Raw genomic sequence first — 19,266 nt, 5'->3', positions numbered from 1 at the left:
TGCCCTCAAAATTCAGGCCCTGCTCCAGGGTGCTGGGAACCTGCCTGCCTGTTCTTGATGGCAGTAGCTGCTTAGTGCAAGCATGCAAGAGACCACGGCTCATGCTCTTGGGGCAGCGGCTCACTCCAAGCAGCCGATGCTCAGAGTTCAATTGGAAAAGGTGCAAAGGAGCATAGCCATCCCCCCTCTCTGTTTTGTTTGCTTCTGAGAATGAGAGAGTGCTCAGGCTGGCAGAGCACGTGGTACTGGGTACATGGGTCCCATAGGGAGGAAGGCTCAGGTTTGTTTCCTTGTCCAGTATCTGGTGCTAGGTATGAGCTAAACAGGGCCCAGAGCATCCCAGGGAGAATATCCCAGCACAGGATCTGTGTGCTACTGCTTCCTTCTAGATAGCGTGCTGTGGGGCTGGAGAAAGCTAACACAAGCCAGTCACCTTCACCAAAACTCCTGGCACCAGATATTCAGCTGGCTTGATGCTTTGGAACAGGCTGACTCCAATATAACCAACCCAAATTTTCTAGCCCCAGAAACGTAGTAACGGCAAGCTGTGCTTGCCCAGACTTCAACAGTTTTGATGATCTGGTCCTGGATGGCTGTACAGTTGGGTTCTGGTGGAGCCTCCATGTAGCAGCTCATGGAGTGAAGCGAGGCTTCTGAGATGAAGTGCTGTGCTAGGTGTCTGCAGCCAAGCGTGGGGAACTAGAGCGGGATGCCTGAAGTCATCAGCATCATGGAGATGAGGGAAAGCCTGGGCAGGTCAAGGCTGATATTGGAATGAAGAGCAGCATCGAAGGAGGCCCAGTGCACAAGTCTTCCTCTGGAGCCCTCATCCCTGGGGAAATCCTCAGGCTGCACGTGTGGGGAGACCTCAGCTCCCTTTCAGAGGTGCTACGGGTGGAATGGACAGAGTTGGAGAGTTTTCTTTCTATTTTTCATGAGAAATCATCAAAGAATCAGGGTGACAAAAATATTTTTGTGGAAGTGACTATGCGAAATATTTTTTCATTTTGATTATTTGAAAACCAAAACTGTTCATGTATTTTAAAATTCATGTCCCCTCCGGGTTGCTTTGTTTTGTTTCGTTCCTTATTCCTTCTCCCTTACTCCTCAGAGGGAGCCATCCAAACCTACACAGTGCATTCATTTTTGAGGAAACGCAATGTGATCGTTTTCCAGTCTAACCTAGGCTGAAAATGCTTCTGGTGTTTTGTTTGTCTGAGAAACTTAAAAAGGCTCGGATGGAGCAGAAACCCGGCTGGTTCGGGGGGAGCTTTCTTGTTTCTGAAGAACCACTTGGGGGGTGTTGCGAAGGAGTTGTTTCAAAAGCTTTTTATCAGAAAAAGGAATTGTTGGTAGACTTTGTCGGGAAGATTTGGGCTCCAGCCATTCTTCTGTTAGAGCTGCTAGCGTGGTGCTGAGATCTGGATGCCTGCTGTGTCGCAGGGCTGGGCCACCTCTCACCAGGCCCTTTCTGCAGCCCTTTGCTCCGCAGGGGCACCGCTGCTGCAGGGTGGTTGGGGGTGATGCCATCTTTGCCTTGGCTGTGCTTTGCACCAAAAACCCTCCCCAGGAGTGAGGACACATGGGTGCAGAGCTGTGTCTTTGTTACAGCAGGGACCTGCTGCTATTGCAGCGAGAGGCCCAGGTCCCACTGCACTGTTACAGGCTGCTCAAGCTCCTGACCACTGAGAACCCCTTTCTGAGGCTTCCCAACGGCCAGTGAGGCTCAGAGCCAGGCACCAGAGAGGTGGTAACCATCACAAAGTCCCTTAGAGAATCTCTTTGGCCGCCGGTTTCCCCACCTGTAAAACAAGCACGGTTAAGGGGTGTGCTCTCGGAGGCACGGCGCACAGCTGCACGTGTCCTTGCACCTCAAGGAGCTGCGGAAAGCAACCAGGTAAGGCTGAAGTCAGAAGAGCTGGTCTGATGCATCCCTGGGGTGGTACTTATCACCCCAGGGGTAGCTCGGTCAAGGTGAAGCACAGAGGCAGGACTGTGCTGGAGAGACGTGGGTGTGCGGATACGTCCCGTGGGACAGGAGCGGTGATAAGTGTCTGCATGTCTGGAAACACAGCAAGATAGGGGCTGGATGGAGGACACCACCTACTCCTGTTGCTGCCGGCTCTGCGAGCTGCCAGCTCTGCTGTTTGGCGCTGGCCAAACATCGCTGCTCATCCCCAGTCCCTGCCGTCTCCGTGCCCCACATGCTGCTCCTCCTATAAATAGCCCGCCGGGAAGCGGAGCCCGGAGCCACCGCAGATGGCCCCCAGTTCCACGTGCAGCCATGTGTGAGATCCCAGAAAGGGGCTGTCAATTCCTCGCCTAGAGCCACCCATGAAACCTCATTAAAAATGGTGTCCTCTCCCTTCACCCCCGTCGCCCCCCTCCCTTCCCACTTCAACGTGCCGGCGTTCAAGCACCCTTATTAAACATGCACTTCCAAGCAAGGAGCGCTGACTTCCCCTTAATTGAGGCATAATAATTAGAGCATTAACACATTAGGAGGGTGAGACAGCATGTTTAGCTTTTGTGATTAATTATCTGAGGATTGTAATAAGTTGTTAAGACATTAATTACTCTGGCATGTTTATTGCTCTTTATTGCAGAACAGACACTTCAGAGCAGCAAGTGCTGGTGTGTCTGGGAAGGCGGCGAGGAGGGGGCTGGCCGCAGGAGACCACCTACCCACCCTCAAACCAAGTGAGCTGCTGCTGGAGGACATGGCTTGGGTGGACCTCGGTGGCCAGAAATAACTCCTGCGTCTCCAGGAGGCCACAGATGGATAGAAAGGGTATGTGAGGCTCTTAGGACGACATGGGAAGTCCTTTCCGATGTTTTCCTCTGGGTTTTTCTCCTCTTTTGCATGAAACGTTTCCTTCTTGATGGTTGGAGCTCCCCCTCGTTTGGATCTTTTGGTTTTCCAAGTCCCGTCTGCGTGGCTCGTTCTCTGCCTGGATCTGAGGAGGAAGGCTGTCCGTATTTCAGACAGGCTGAAGTTCGGGAGTTCAGAGTCAGCAGTGGTCAAGAAATGAGCCAGGGCCCCACCGGCCTCATTCTCTCCTCTAATGGATGAATTTTCTGCTGGAAAGCAGGGAGGTAGATTAGGGAAGGCTGTTGCAGTAGTGGCAGAGTGGCTTGGGCTGCTGTAGGCTGCTCGTTAGGCAGCAAGGTGTTCTCCGGCTCCGGGTCAGCTCCGAGCTGCTCAGTCGGACTGGGTCTGATGGCAAAGTTCACAGAGGATGGGTGGATGTTGTGTGCTGCTGAAACTCTGACTGAGAGAAAGGGCAGCCAGATCAGCAGCAGCACAGCAAGCAGAATGATGTGATGGGCCCGTTCCCAGCCTTCTGCGTTCCCCACAAAATTCATAGTGTCAGGCCCTCCCTGCCCAGTTCTTTGGGTTGGGAATAACACAGGAGACCTGATGGGAGATCAGTAACAGCCCCAGCCACTGGCTTAGGAAAAGAAATTTGGGAGGATGATGAAAGACGAGAAGAGGGTGGGAAAGCTGTGGGTTTTCTGTGTTTGGTATAGGTCTCCTTGGGGCCCCTTGGATCTGACATTTCTTGTTTGCAGGCTGTGTCCTCGTGGCATTGCAACGTGTGCTTGTGTCCTGGGGCAGCAGCCAAGGGACTGGGAGGGGGTCTTCCTCTGTTGCCTCTTTTTAGAGTTAAAACGCAATGATCCTGCCCAGCCTGCCTTCCCCAGGGACTGACTTGAGGTCTGTTTCACCGTGGCTTCCCCCGACTTGAGCTGGTATCACTGTCACTCAGCTGTCTTGGTGGCTGGGGGGCTGAGGCTACAGCCCAGGCTGAATCCCTTCCCTGGGATCCATCTCGTGCCAGCCGAGCGTTAGCTGCTGCCTTCAGCTCCTTGGAGCCTGCGCCTGCCTCTCGCTAGCCTGGCCCGAATTTGGCATTCACTGTCAGGTGTCTGATTTCTGCCTGCAGAATGTGCAAAGTGTCAGCCTGGCATTTCCTCTTCGGCTCCTAGGGACAAAGCGGGTCACGACTTAACGTGTTTTATCATTAAAAAGATAATTTCCTCTGGATGTGTGCAATAAGACAATGGTGCTGACCTGTGATCCTGGCATTGCACAGCATTAATGATTTCCCTTTGCAGGTAATCAGCAGCAAATGTACACATTTTGGGGAGATCTGATTTTTTTTTTTCCTTTTAAGATTGCTGTCTTCCTAGGCCAGACTTAATTAGCAGACCTCATTATTTCCTCAAATGTAACTTGACTTCCATTGAATGAGAATTGTTCAGTGGATGGGGAGCAGCAGAGCGGTGCTGCAATATTCATATTGTTTTAATTGCAACATTAACATTTCATGCAGCTCTTGGCATATTTTCAGGTGCGGCCCTTTAGCTCAATGCAATGCTGTGAAAGGTTGGATCAGAACAATTAGGATACAGTGACTGGATTTCTGGATTTTATTTTTTTTTTTCTTTTGTAAGAAACACAAGCCTAGATTCAGTTGCTGTCACTCCTTTTGTTTGGCAGAACAGGGAGTCAAGCACCCCTGAAGTAAATGGAATAAAAGATGCGCTGTAGCACATGCTTACCTTCTCGTTTTGCAGAGCTGAAGCCCTTCAGATGTGTAGGATGTGTGATCTACCGGGCTGACAGCACCTCCTGGGACTTGACCTCACCAGGTAAATCAAAGAATTCCCCAAAATGGGTCTGGCCGGCTGGGCCGTGGTCAGATAGGAGCTGAATGAAGATGGCTGTTTCCCACTACCAGGGCTCTTGGATGCCTTGAGGCTGGAGGTGGTGATGACTGGGTCTGTGCAGGTCCTAAACGAGCACATGGACTGCCCGTTCTGCCCCTATACAGCCTGTGGGGCTGGTCCTCCTGCACGGGGGTCAGCGGATGGGGCTGCGCTCAGCCTTATGAGCTCCGTGACCTTTGCCTGGCTGCATGCCGTGCTGGCTGCTAATTGTTCCCACCCAGGGGAGCAGCGGTCAGCAGTGGGAATTCCTGTCAAGAATGGCTCCGGCTTCCACCCTGAAACAGCCTAATTAGGGTTCCCTAATTGGGTCACTGAAGGGAGGTGCAGGAGGCAGGCTGGCCATCAGCTCCATGCTGCTGGCATTGCCCTCCGACAGCAGCGCGGTGCTGAGCGGTGTGCGAGCTGCCTGCTGGTGGTGGGGAGCTCAGCGTGGCCAGGCTGGGATGTGTGGGGTGCCGCTGCCTGCAACCTCCATGGTGTCACTGCCTTGTAAATGTGGTCGCGCTGAGGCTGGTCAGGGTCTGGTGTGGAGCACGGGCTGGTGTGCAGGGGGACAGGCGCGAGTGCTGTGATTCAGCAGCCCGCTAATGATGTGCAAGTGGTACTGCTGCGAGCTCCCCAGGCTCCTCCTCTGCCTCGGGCTGCGTTCTTGGCACTTGCTGGCAGCAGGCTGCGATGAAACATCTTGCTGGAGGCTGAAGTCTCTGTCCGTGTGGCAGAGAGGTGCTGCGGGGGGATCGGGAGGGGGGGGAGAACTACTCAGTCCGTCAGTGCTCCTCCTCGGAGCTGGGGATGTCTCTTCTCTTTCAGGGAGCGTCTGGACATATCTGTATGGACTCTGATGTGTTCAACACCGGGGGGTTTAGGCCGGTGGTGTTAATGCAGTGGGACCTCGGCTTGGTCACTGGAAGAAAGGTGAGGAAAAAGCACATGGCCTATTTCCAGAGGCTTGCCAAAGGCTAACGTGCCTTCTTGGCTGGCTCTCGTATCAGTCAAACATGTCTAAAACCTTCTCCCACTTGTACTGAGTGCGGTCGGATCCATGAACTCTTATCTCCTATGGCTCCATAGCTTGGGTTTAGGATTCTCTGGTGTCTAGTAAGCTGCTTGTGCTGAATGGAGCATCTGCCCTTCCTGGGATATTTATAACGTCTTGCTCTCCCACGCAGAATGTCTGGTGTCTAATAATGGATGATACACTACAGTTTTGAAGGTACTAATAATTTCCATCCTCTGTTTGACAGTCTGTTCCCGTGAAATTTATAGACTCTGCCTGTCTCTGAGACCTCTGTCTCTCTGTCAGGACAGGTTGACATCTGTTCTCAGTGCCAGGAGATCCTGGGGAGTGGGCAGGGGACAGACCGATGTGGCAGGACTGCGTATGCTCTGCATCCTGTAGGAACTCAGGCTAAAAACGCTCCCGGCTCTGCTTCCCCCAGCCCTGGGGGGTGGTAGTGGCTCCGGTTTCCCAATTGTGAGTTTGGGAAAGCAAGTTGGCTGTGTGGGAGCAAGGCGAACCTCCAGGAGACACGGGCTGCCGTGCTGTGGGCTGTTCACGGGGCCGCACTCGGTGTTCCCACTGCCCGAGGGGCCTGCGAGCAGCAGAGCACGGGCTCTGCGGGAACAGCCCCCGAGGACGACAAACGAGAGAGAGCCCGGAGCTGCTGGCCCTGGCCGGCGTGAAGAATTGCCTGGCTGAAAGATAATGAATACCGCAGCAGGAGACAGAGCATTTCTCTGGGGCCATTCATCCCCTTTATCACCCCGCTAACAAGCCCCAGAGCGGCTGGCGTGGAGCAGCACCATCCCTCACCGTGCTGGCGGCTGGGTGCCGGCGGGCAGGAACACCGCACGTGGCTCTGCGGGGAGCCACGGACCTCACCCCAAATAGCAGCCCCCGGCACGGCTGTCAGCAGGAGCAGCCACACGCTGTGCTGGCAGGGAGGACGTGCCCTCCTTTGGGACCCCTGTAGTGCCACCGGGGAGATCTGGGTGTAAAAGCCCAGCACCCATCTCTTTTAAAGCACTTTTGGGCAGCGAGGGCGCTGCGGTACCCTTTAGAGGATTGCTCTGTCCCAGCTTGTCTGAGACTTACAGGGTTATTTATACAGCCCAACAGGAGTTTGGGGCTGCTGGCTAGGAGGTAAGTCAGTTCTGCTTCACTTGCAGCTTGTGCACGAGCCTCGTGAGAGGAGGAGAGGGCAGGAGTGATGTGCTCTTCCTAAGAGCTAATAAAAGCTAATTCCTCCCTTTGCTCCGAGACGGTGGGAAGCATTAGCGGCTGGCTGAGTGCCTCCCGCGCTGCGGCAGCGTGCTGGGTGCCTCCTTCCTCCCGGCTGGGAGCAAAGCCTGTCCCCCCGCGGAGGGGAAGGCATCTCAGCAAGAGCCGTGCGGTCTGCGGCTGCGTGAGCGGGCACCCGTGGCGCTGCCTGTAGCTGGCAGCCCTCCTGCCAAGGTAAACTAGCCAAATAACCCAGACAGGTGGCCAAGGGAGCGTGGGCGGTAGCCCCGTGGGCGATTTCCCAGTTGCGAGCAAGCTCCTCTACCTCTGCTGCAGGGTTTGGGGTGGGAAAAGCACCATTCCTGACCCCGCTGGTGTATGAGAGGCCCCTGAAAGGCTGTGCCCAGAGCAGTGAGCACTGTGCCCCCGTCCAGAGCGTGCACCCAGTGCACAGTGTGCCCGGCCTGCCTGCCCCCCTGCCAGAGCCCACGGCACGTGGGCATGCAGCAGGGCTGGTTACAAGTAATTGGAAGGTCTGTCTTTTTCCTTTTCCCTCCTGCCTCCATATCCTCAGTTTCTGCTTTTGTTCCCAGTGTAGGATGTGGTTTTTTTTCTGTTCCTTGATAAACATCCAGTGCCTCAGCGGGCAGGGCTGGGGGAAGATGAGGAAGAGGAGAAAGGAAAGCAAACACGAGGCACTGTGCTTGGGCGTCCTCGGCAGTGCTGGTGGCTTGGGGGGGCACAAAGGAGGAGAATGGCTGTGAAGCCTGGCAGGTGGAGGGTGCAGGGTGCACCGTGATGGGCAATTAGGTTGTTCCAGCAAGGGCAGAAACAGCAGGGCAGCAGCAGAGAGGGGGCTGAGGAGCTCTGTGATCCTCAGTCCCAGCTCTGACTTGTTAAGGGCCCTGGATAGGGCAGGTTGTGTCTAGTGGCCCTTCAGGGAGGGCTGCGTTTCCAGGGGGGCACCCTGGTGGCAGGGGGGGCCCGTTCCCACCCTGAGCTCTTCCAGCTCCCCGTATGGGAGGAGTTGGCTTACAATCTGCAAACATCTGGCTCTTAAAACATCTGGCTCTTTCTTCTCTTGCCAGCACCATTAAACGTCGAGTTGAAGGGAAGCGCAATCCATCACCTTCCTCCTGGGCTGCCACTCAGCCGAGAGTAACAGAGATCAGCCTTCAATCACACGGGGGCCGGAGCTGAAGGAAACCTTCTGGAGGACACAGTGGAGAAATATTTTCATTAGCGGAGGAGGACCTGACAGAGATGAAGTGTCCCTTCACCTCGCCTGCCGGACCTCTGCCCTGCCTGGCGCTAACAGGACGAGCGAACACCGACCGAGCAGCTCGTGCCAGCTGCCAAGTTTTAAGGGCTGGCTGCATCCAGATGTGCAAAACAGCCGCGACATGGAGAACAGGGCTTTTATAGCCTGGTGGATGGCTTTGCTTTTCTCCTGCCTATTTACAAGTGAACAGATGCCCTAGCACAGGCTAGAAAAAGTTGTCCTTGGGCGATAAGGTCCCGGAGTGCAGGAGGTATGGTGGGCTCTGCCTCCTGCAGCGTGTTTGCAAATGTAACAGGACTGCCCTTGGGCTGGGGGGTTTTCTCTACTTCTCTCCAAGGAAAGCCGTTTCACAGCCTGCTGCTGCAGTCATCTTCTCTTAGTCTGCGTCCCCCCGTGGCAGTCGAGGTGCCCAGGACTCACTTGTGCTCTGTGTGTCAGTTGTGCTGGGGAAATGCACGCAGCATGCCGGCTGGGAGCCTGGCACAGGCAGGGTCTGGTCCTCCACTCACAGTTTAAGGATGCCTCACCAGGTCCTGTCTTGCAGGTTGAAGGGAAGTTGTTTTAATTTGCGTGACACATACCTTTGCGGCCAAAAAGAAGGGGAAAAAACAAACAAACAAAACCAACAAACTCTGGCCAGTGGGGATATTTTTAGTTCTTTGCAAAGGACCATTAACATCTCTCTCTAACTCCCTGAAGACTGTTCTTGCTCTGCAGGTGCCCGCGATGCTGCACTCACACCAGCACAGCCCTGCCACAGAGGTAATGCAGCACCCCAGAGGCAGCGGCTTGCAGGGAGCCTCACCTCCGCTGCATCTTCTCCAGGTGCCCAACACGGCACGGCTCTCGAGGGGCTTGGACATTCACTTCTTCTGTGATGTTTGTTTGTTTTTTTTAGTAGCAATCTGGTTTGAGCTTCCCCAGCCCCGCAGCCAAAGCACTGACATGGGACACAAATCAGTTGGCTTCAGGCTTTGGCTGTGCTGCTAACCGGCTGTGCAAATTTCCGAGTGCCTCATGCCTCAGTTTCCTCTTTTGTGAAATAGAGGCGGAGGAGAGAAGCTCCCGAATGCCTCCCCTGAGCTGCACCAAGCTCTCCCTTCCCTACCCAGAGGGGTGCTCAGGGGCCAGCTGCACACCTGGGTGTCTGTGCTGCTTTTTCGCAGAGAGCGCGTTCCTGTACTGAGGCATCTCTTGCTCTCTCCTCCTCCCTCTCTGAACTGAGAGCAGACAAAATTAGAGGAAAACTTGGCTTCTGAGCTTTTTTTCCCCTGACCCCTTCACCTGGCTTGTTTTTCTTTTTTTTTTTTTTTTCCTCCTACGGTTTCAGCTGACTGAATTTCAGCGCCAGCCTATTGCAAGGAAGGGCACGTGCTAGCTTACAGAGGGAGAGAGACCCAAGGAAGGATAAATCTGGAGGCAATGAGGTTGGGGGGAGGCAAGTCAGCTGCTCTGACACTTTTATTATGGAGCGAGGCTGCTTGGGAGTGAATCTTGCTCGAAGCATATGTGGTAGGATGACATTTCCACCAGGACCCGGCAGTAACCTTCCCCAGCCCTACGCTCGCCTGCTCCCGGGGCGAGGGGACTGAATGTCAGCTGGAAATGCCACAGGCAGCAGCAGGGCTGCTGGGGTGAGTCCCCGCCATGCGCTGGCCTTGGCCACCATTTCCCTTCCCTCCTGGGTCTGTTGGGCTCTGACTTGTGGCAGAGCTGTTGGTACAGCGTTGGGGTGTCTCAGACGGGCCAGACTTTGCAGCCAGAAACCTTTGGTGACTTCAACTTATGAACATGGGGGGTGTTTTGAAAGGGAGGTGTTGGCTTCTGTGTGCTTCTCATTCTAGAAATGAAGAGGTTGCAGCAGAGATCACAATGAAATCCTCCTCGGAGTTGCCCAGAAGGATCAGGAGCTTCAAGGCAAGCTTACCCCTGAGAAGGAAGATCTGAATGCTCAATAAAATGGTGAGATGTCGCTGGCTGTGCTGTGCAGGGGCTGGAGGCCAGGAGAGGCTTTGATACTTTGCATTATCACTGTCAGCTTCGATTGCACGTGGAGGAGGCGATGCTGTGGCTGGCGGTGGCTAGCTGAACGTCACTGGGAGAGATGACATTTTTCCCCCACGAGGGTACAACATCCTTGCCTTTCCCTTTGGCTCTCATCAAGAGCTGCTTGCCCCCAGCGCCAAGTGGGACGTACGTGTGTGGTGCCCGAGGGATGGTGCATGCAGCGCTGAGCACCGCTTCTCGCTGTGTCAGCAGGCAGCTCTGTGGCGCTGGTAACTCTCCAGCACTAGGGGCTGGTGGGTGGGTGACCAGAGGGCAGACGCTTGTCCCTGTCTGAGACAAACCAGGGCCGTTGGGAGCTGCTGTTTGCCACCCTGGGGAGCAGCGTGCAGGAGGGTCCCTTGCCGTGCTGGCAGCCTCTGACCAGCAGGAGGTCTGCCAGGGATGTCCCCTCAGAGCCACAAGAACTCAGGCCTGAGAGAAGTCGGGGTCTGAGGGACAGACAAATGTGTTTTAATGGCTGATGTTCCCCCCAGGCTTGCTCTTGACTCCTCTAAACAGGAGCTAATCTGGTAGAAGAGTGCCTGTGCCCACACTGCTCCAGCAGCCCCTTTGGCAGCCTGCTGTTCTCAAGGGCAATTTCAGCAAAGCCCGAGTGCTGCTCTGGGTCCAGCTTTCATCTTCCAGCTGGTTACGGAGGAACGAATGGAGGTGGTTGCTGCTGCCAGGCTGTGCTAGAAAACAGGCAGGGGACAGGCCTTTTTGTGCACTTGAAGATCCAAGAGCTTAATCTGACTCTGCTTCTCTATTAGCCCTGATCCTGTCTTGCATCTTTTCCAGCTGATGCCTGAGCCTATCTTTGTTTTGTTTTCCTTTCTCCCCTTTTCCCTCACCTTATGAAAAATGGCTTTGCCATCTGCATCTGTCAGGAGTCCGCAGAGCGGGGTGTACGGCTCAGTGAATATACAAATGTGCGGTTGGATTGTGGCCCCTTCCAGCAGACCAGAGCTGAATACCAACGTGCAGGAGGGTGGGCACATTCCCTTCTTCTGCTGCTGGTGCCTCTGATAGTTGTTTTTTTTATCCTGAGGAGGTGTGAGCATCGCCTTTGGGAGCAATGCTTCCTTCTGCTCTTGTTCCACCTTGCCAAGGTTCAGTTCTCTGCCATCCATCATCGGATGAGTCCTCTCCTAGCTCCTGCATATGAGCTGCTGGTGGGAATGCTGGGGAAACTGTTTCACCCTGCTTTTCCTACCAACCTTTCCCATCTCGTTTTGCATCTCACCTCCCAGGCTCGTTAAAGGGCAGCAGGCAGGCTGGGGCTTGAGGACACTTGTCTTTGCTTGCTGATGCCAAGTGGTTTTGGATAGAAGAGAGGATGAGCCAGAGGGAGGAGACTGTCCAACCCTACACACACAGCTAAAAATGTGATTTTAGGATGGAAGCTTTCAGCACAGGACTCCTAGGGTGCTTTCAACACCTCTTACATGTGCTCCCACATGTCTTGGCCTTGGTGTGTCCCCTGTCCCCGTGAGGAGGCTGTGCAGGGAGGGATGCTCAGGGAGATGCTCAGGTGCCGTAACTCTGCAGGTCACCCAGGTGTCCCCGGGGAGGTGACACCCTGCCTTGGCACTGCTGGGTGTGCTCGCCTCCATCCTAACTCTTGGTTTCTTGCAGCCTGGTGTGAGCTGCTTCCAAAATCTGGCTTTACTGAAATTCTTTAAGCCAGGTGGGCTCGGAGGAGCAGGCAGAAAATGAAATGAGTGCCTCCACACTCCTGCCACAGCTATCTGGTCAAGGGGGGGAATTTTCTGGGAGGGCGGCCCCCCACTTTGGCAGGAGGAGAGAGCTGGCAGCTTGAGCTGAGCTGGTTTTTTGACAAGCAGATGGATGTTCAGCAGGGGCCCAAGAAAACCTTCTAGCTCCAGGCTAGTTGCGAGCCCTCCAAACCATAGCGTTGTGCTGACGCAAAGAAAGCATCGCTCCGTCGGCTCTGGGTCTGAATTACCTCTTCTGGGTGCCTGGCTCCGGGGGCAGCGCCCGTCCCCTCCTGCCACCCGGCACGGGAGGTGCCAGCTGCCTGCTTCTGGCTGGGCAGGGATGCAGCAGGATCCACCAAGCTGCAAACCACCACGCGAGGAGGGAGGAAGGCGAGCGATGGCAGGTTCCTCCAGCGTCTCCACGCCGTGGGGCTCTTGGCGAGCAGGCGCCAGCCTGCTTTGAAAGCTCTTCGTGCTCCTGCAGGTGGGAGCCAATTTGTCTGCTTTCCTGCCCAGGTGCCATCTGCTGTAGGATCGCCTGCGTTACGGATGAACGCGACGGGGATGGCGAAGGGGAGGTGGGGGGAGACGAGCCTCAAACTTTCCTGGGTAACTTCAGCGCTCCTTGCAGCTCCCTCTCCCCTGCATCGCGGCGGGGAAATCACAGCCTGTCATTTGTCGTTCCTGGAGCGTGATAGGGAGCTGAGGCGCTGCTAATAGCAAGCTATCATTTTAATGCTAATTTCCCACCATTAGATCAGGCTGGGGGAGGCACAGCCTCCGAGGAGGGAAGTCATTAGCAGATGGAGGGGGGGGAGAAACGTGTGGGGCTTGTTCTGCACCCCGAGAAGGGACTTCCAGGGGGGCAGATGATTAACAACCACTGGGGAAATAGGGAGCAGATGCTGGGGTCAGTCTCTGGTGGATGTGGGAGGGAGGGAGAGGGATGCTTTGTTCCAAGTCTCCTTCCTGCATGGCTTTCTTGAGTGCCTCAGGCGTTTGGGTTGAATTTGGTGTTTGCAGTTTGTTGCCAGCCCCCAGCGCTTGGTGGCTGTGGGGGTGCTCAGAGCAGCAGCAGGACTGTGCTGCTGGCTGGGTCATCCTGGGTTGGGTTTAGTGACTGTCCCCACTTTAGGACCCTGGATATAGCTGTTGGGTGGTGGGTTTCAGGGAAATTTGCAACCTGCTTGGCTGCCTGGTGCAAAATGGGGGTGCTGCCCCCAGTCTGGTGCTGCTGCCCAAGGTCACTGATGGCCTTGTGCCATCTACCCGAAAGCAAAAAAGAAAGTTGCCCTTTTTCCATTAAAAACAAGCTCAGCTGCCCCAAGCTCGTGAGCTGGCAGGAGCTGGGAGTCATGAAGGAAAGCCAGCTCTTTCCCTGCCCTTTCCAGCGGTGGGGATCTCACATCCCAACTCTTGGTCCGTCTGCTGTAGCCATGCTTACCGAGTGGCAAAGCCCCTGGTACTCCTCAGCCTCCTGTAGTTGCTCCTGGGAAGGTGGCAGGGAGGTGACTGGTCGTGGTGGGAGCAGGAGGCCTCTTTGGGACTGTTGGTGGTCAGAGCGGGTCCTCTGCCACTTCTGTGCCTGCTTGGAGATCTTGGGGCTAGAGGGAAATGAGCTCAGCTGCTGTGCCTGGCTGGGAAGAAACTGGTTACCTCTTGCTGAGGGCTGGCCTTGATTTAAAGCAAGGGCCTGGTTGTCTCCCTCAGTGGGACACGTCTCCTGAAGATCCACCAGCCTGTACTGATGTGCAGACCGTTAGAGTTATTTCGTATGGAAGCACACATGGATTTTTCAAGACCTTTTACAAAACATTTTGGTGTCTAGCAGGGAGGCAATGGAGAACAAACCCAGCCGTGATGAAGGGCAAGAAAATCAGTAACTGGTTACGAGAGAGCCAGGAGGGGTCCGTCCTGCAGGAGGACACTAGCATGAGGTTACAGCAGCATTGCTCGGTGTGGTTCCCAACTATCAGATCTGCCCCAGGGTGGATCACAAGTCACTGGTTTTAGGGAGCAATTTCCAGCCAAAAAATGGCTCCTGTCTTGGCTAGAGCCTCTTCTGCACCTTGAGCAAGGAGACATTTAAAAAAAAAAAAAAAAAAAAAAAAGAAAAGCAATGGGCTGGTTTTTTTTCCTAGCTGAGGAGAAGCAAACAAGTGGCTAAGTGAGGAAATCAACGCCTCATGCGTGTCCAAGAATAATATAATCAAGTAATTTTGGGGGGAAAAAAGCAGTAGCGTTGCTTTTCCCAGTTCAGCACTCTGAATGATGAGCCTACAAGCTGGAGGGGGAGCTCCCGGGAGAGGCGCCCGTGTGCGGGAGACAGACAACAAGTGTCTCGGATGGGCCCGTGTCTGCAGCGATCTCTCTCTAATTTTCTACATCAGTGAGAACTCAGCGCAGCACCATCCATCACAGTCAAAGCCACCTTGGTGAGCCACCTCCCCGCAGAGGGACACCCCACCTCTGCGTCTGCCGTGGCACGGGGCTCCAGGTGCTCCTGCGCGCCGTCGGCTCTCGCTGCTCCATCTCTCCCTTGTGTTAGACTGGGTGCTCTTGCTTGAATTGTGGTGGCTCTTGAATTTAAGCAAAACCTGGCTAGCTGATGCCAGCTGTCACAATGTAAAAGTGTTCAGGCTCTGGGGGCTCAAGCACCAGCGAGAACCGAGGAGCGTGCTTCTTGCTTGAGCGCAGCTCCAGACAGAAGCATCTTCTGAATAAACCGCTGCAAATAAACCACTGCAATTGCCACCTGCCTCTCAGCCTCTGGCTTCTCAGAGCAGTCAAAGAGCCCTGACCTCTCTCTCAGGCATGGTGTTCTGCTTGTTTCAACCCTGCTCCGGCATTGTGGAGCTGTTGCTGGCTTCTGTAATAGCTGCTTTGTTTACTTCCCCAATGCCTGCCCTTTTGGTAATGAGCTATAATTCATTCTGTTTTATACAGTGCTCAGAGATACCTGGAGCAAGGAAGGTGTGCCATTAAAAACACCTTCTAGCCTGCTCTCTGGAGCAGGGGTTGCTGATCTCCTGGAGATGTAAAATGGGGGGGGCAAGGGGGAGGAGATGGAAAAGGGGAATAATTGCCTCCCAGGGTAAAAGGGGCTGGCTGGGTTCGAAACTGCTGGGGGCTGACATGCAGGTGCAGATGAAAGGCTGTGATGGGCAGACAGGGCGGAGGGATGAAAGATATTTTTTTAAAAGCATCTGCTTTCCTCTCTTTCCCTGCTTTATAACCTGTTTTTATAGAGACTGCATGAGGAACACATTTTTTTATTAGCGGCTTGGGAGCGGAGAGTAATAAAGATTAATTTTTTAAATAATTCCTTGCATTATCTTTTAATTTCCTGTGGCAGCGTTTGACTTTTAAATCTGCAAATGGAGTTAACCACTGATGTGCTCCTCAGTTTGGAAGCGCCAGCCGAAGGAGCTGCAGGACCTGGGGATGCTGGTGTGGTCCCTGAGCCGAGCATGGAGCCTCAGCCTCTCCCGGGGAGGCCTGTCTGTCCTTGGCTGCAAGGATCTGCTCAGGTTTGTAGCTCTGGGCATCATGTCTGCTCCAGGAAGACTCTGATGTGAGCCATCCTGCAGCTCGCAGTGTCTGTTTTGCTTCCTTCCATTGATGGTAATTATGGAGCTCCCTTTACTGCTGATGAGGAAGGAGGAAACCCAGTGGCGCTGCGGGATGGGGAGGAGATGTTGGGAAGAAGCAATGGGAGTTGGAGAAGAGGGGGACGAGGTGGGAGAGGTGATGCAGACCTGAAGACTGAAGCTCTGCTGGGCTTTAACCTGCCAGGGAGACTGGCCGAGAGCTCGTGCGCCATGCGTGCCAAGCTGGGCAGAAGTGATGCTCAGCACACAGAGACCCCGGCTTCTTTTGGCCACTCGCCTTCTTTCCATGACCTGTGCTCCGTCAGCCTGGCTGCTGGCTGCCAGACTTGGCTCTGAGCTTCTCCTCTCCCTGTAGAGCGAGCAGTGGAGGTGAGGAGAGGTTGGTACGGGGAACCAGCCGGCATGGGCAGCAGCCTTTTGGCTCACGTCGGGATGAAGCCAGCTGCCACCCGGAGCAGGCACTATGCACGCCTGGCTGGCTGCGTGCCTTGGCAGCCCTTGGGTGGCCGGCTCTGCTGACCCAGCACGGGAGTGCTGCGCTCTCCCCGATCACAGAGCTGCTCTGCCTGCTTCGGAGACCTGCTCTGCATTGCAGCAGGACGCTCAGCCAGCCCCACCGCTGCCCCCACGTCTCCTTCGCTCCCCGCAGGAGGAGAACAAACACCCCAGCCCGTCCCCGCACGTGAAGGTCAGTCGTCCCCTGCCGAGATGCTGGTGTCTGCTGGCGTCTCGCGGGCAGAGCCGTCCCCGAGGCAGGGCCGGGTCTGCGGGCACCGCGCAGGAGGATGTGGATCGGTCTGCTGTTGGAGGCAGCGACTGCCTGGCACCAGGCAGCCCGCTCGCAGCACTAAACGCGGCTGTGTTCTGCTTTTGTGCTTTGGCAGCAGGCTGAGATCTCGCCCTGCTGGCCAGGCTTCAGCCCGCTGGGTCCTCTGGTGTCCAAGGGAGCAATAAGAAGCTTTGGTACGCATGGCTCGGGCATGGCTTTGGTGGGAAAAGGCACTCCTCATCCCTCTTTTTGGATTCTCCGTTTATTCATGTCTTTGTACAGAAAAGGAACCTGTGCTCTGCCAGCAGGAGAAGACAGAAGTGCCTCATGGATGCTCCTTATCTTGGAGGCTCCTCGGGAAAGGGGCAAATGTCCCAGCCTACAGCCCTCCATCCTCCCCAGGATTTGGGGTGTCCCACCGCAGCGCCGATTCCAGCACGGAACCCCGGCTCTTTCTTGGGACAGCTGCTTTTGTGTTTGGTGGGTGCTCCGCAGGGAGAACTTGGACGAAAAGGCAGAAAAGGGGTGGCCTTTTAGAGGGGGAAACTGAGGCATAAAGACGTGGCTTGACGGGCTGTGCAGGGCTCGTGCACGTCCATCCCCGTGTACGGCGTGTCAGGAAAAGTGGAGGGCAGTTCCCAGCTGTCCGTATCTGTCCAAAAGCAGAAACTTCTCATAGTGGCGTTATTTTTTCTTCTTCTTCTGAAGTCGCAGAGAGAAAAATGGAAATAAAGAGCAGCAGGGAGAGAGCTGTTAAAAAGCTTAAAGCTGTCACAAGGCATTGGTTAGTTTATGTGCAGTGAAGTATACAAACAAGTTTTCAGCTTGTTGGTTGGAGCCAAAGAGCTTTTTTTTTTGTGTGTGTGTGTGTGAGATAAATATGTTTTATGGGTCTTTTATGGGATTTTTTAAAATGGCTGTCCCAATAAATTATTTACCAGGGTAATAAAAGATCAAGGAAATTGTTCCAACCATATCGCCGAGCATCTAAATCCCGGAGTTTTGCTGGGGTACGAGGACCCCCTGAATTCCCCTGGCCTTATAAAAGCTGGCTTGGGCGTGCTGCTTTTTGCAGCGTGCAGCTGGAGGCCGGGTCCCCAGCCAGCGCCGGCACTGAGAGCATCTCCAGGAGCTCCTGGGCAGCCGATGCCACTTCCCAGCCTCCGGCATCTGCTCCTGGAGGCTGGTGGCGCCTCCTTCCACTGCTGGATCTCATGGACGTAGATCCCCTGTTGTTCTCTGGCTCCTTACTGAAGTTTCCAGCAGGTGTTAGTGGTCCTTGCTGGTATGGAACGGGAGGTAGAAATCACTTGCAAAGAGGCAAGGGTTTGGGATCCTACCATGGGTTCCTGTGGATGCTTTGGCTGCATCCCAGACCTGCTGTAGTGAGAGGGATCAGCGTTAGCCCCCGGTAGGGTTTGCAGGACATCCATTAAGGCAGCGGCTTTGGTAAGGACTCCAGTAGAGCAAGATGCATCCCTATCTGGTAAGCTGGTTGTAAGAAAATGTAGCCTGGGTTTTTAGAAGCAATTTCTGAGGCTTGAAAGAGATGATGCTGGAGGGGCCTTAAAAAGGGACCATGGGTGGGAAGGGCTGTCCACTCTTTCAAGATAACTCTCAATATTCATAGGAAGGATTATCCATTTGGTCTTCCCAGATAGGAGAGTCCTTGGGCACCTGGTGTGTTGAAAGCGAGACTGGACTGATCTTTGCTCGTGCTGTCTTTGTCTTGTGTTAATCCTGTGCCTTAGGGCACCTGCTGTCCTCCGTGTGGTGCAGGGGAAGTCCTCGTCCTCGCTGATGCCTGGTTTGGCTCCTGAGCTCGGTGGTGTTCACCTCTCCAAGGTGCTGGAGCCACGTCTGGGGGACAGGGAGAGATTTCCTGAAAATCAGGGGACTTTCTGAAGCTGCTTTAACGGTGATGTCTGCTGGCTTCGAGGCTGCGTGGGTTGGCTTTATGCTGGCAGCTGGGGACTCGGTTTCCCACTGGGGGGGCAGCGGCTGGTACAGCCTGTGACGTCTGCCTTTGAAGAAAAGAAAAAAGGGCACGTTTCCCCACGTCCTTCTTACTAATCATGAGCGTGTCCTGCCAGGCTGGCAGTGGCTGCCATGAACTGAAGTTAGAGCACGGGTTGAGTCGGGAACAACTGGACGTGCCCGCAGCTCCCAAGGCGACCTCCCTCAGGCCGTGCAGCTTTAAAAAAAAATAATAACCGGGGCTGGTTTGGGCTGTGGTTTTGGGGTGGCAGTGATTTTATGGAAGGAGAGGGCGAGTGGTGCTGGGTGGCATGGCGCAGATTGGGGCTGGATGCAGACAGCCAGGCCCTCCACGCTGCGATGGGGAGCGTGTCTCGGAGGGGCTGTGTGCCAGGGCTGGGGAGGGATGCTTCCTCGAGGAGCCAAACAGAAGGGAGCAAGGCAGTGGTTGGGAAGAAACGTTACTGTTCTCCCAGCCAGAAACAAGGATGATTTTCAAGAAGCAAATTTCTCCAGTGTTCGTGCAGGTCAGCCTCCTGTGCAGGTCACCAGCGTGCCGTTACTTACATCCAGGGGGGCACTGCCATGGCAAGGGAATAAAAATAAAGATGAGAAATCCCATCTGTGCCACTTGAAACACCTCTGTTCAGTTGGGCTGTGGTCCAGGAAAGCACTTAAGCGTGGGCAGCGCCCCTGAGGCAGTGGGTGGCCGAGGGGACCTTGCTCTTGAGCCTTGCCACCAAGGCCACCACCAGGTCCGGGGTCCCACCTCGAGCCGCTGGCTGCCCCTTCATCAGCATGCAGTTGTGGGTTTGCTGTCGTACAAACCTCGGCTGTGTCATTAACAGAGGAAGGAAATAAAAAAGCAAGGGCTCCAAATGGATCCCAAAGGGATTCCCTGTAGCAAT

The 19,266-nt window shown here is 54.8% G+C and overlaps 1 long non-coding RNA gene across 1 annotated transcript in view; it reads left to right on the top strand.

Moving 5' to 3' along the window:
- LOC308198692 overlaps positions 1 to 17,575 on the top strand; it is a 63,216-nt gene extending 45,641 nt beyond the window's left edge. Inside the window, exons 14-19 of the long non-coding RNA XR_013954109.1 lie at positions 2,607 to 2,791; positions 4,582 to 4,656; positions 5,545 to 5,649; positions 8,044 to 10,199; positions 15,357 to 15,531; positions 16,664 to 17,575. This is a non-coding gene — a long non-coding RNA (uncharacterized lncRNA). The remainder of the gene's footprint in view (positions 1 to 2,606; positions 2,792 to 4,581; positions 4,657 to 5,544; positions 5,650 to 8,043; positions 10,200 to 15,356; positions 15,532 to 16,663) is intronic.
- The last annotated feature ends 1,691 nt before the right edge of the window (positions 17,576 to 19,266 follow it).

The sequence above is a fragment of the Anser brachyrhynchus genome (genome assembly GCF_964034855.1).
Source record: "Anser brachyrhynchus genome assembly, chromosome: 8".
NCBI lineage: Eukaryota > Metazoa > Chordata > Aves > Anseriformes > Anatidae > Anser > Anser brachyrhynchus.
Note: the sequence above shows the minus strand (reverse complement) of the source record. Positions and strands in the feature narration are given on the sequence as shown.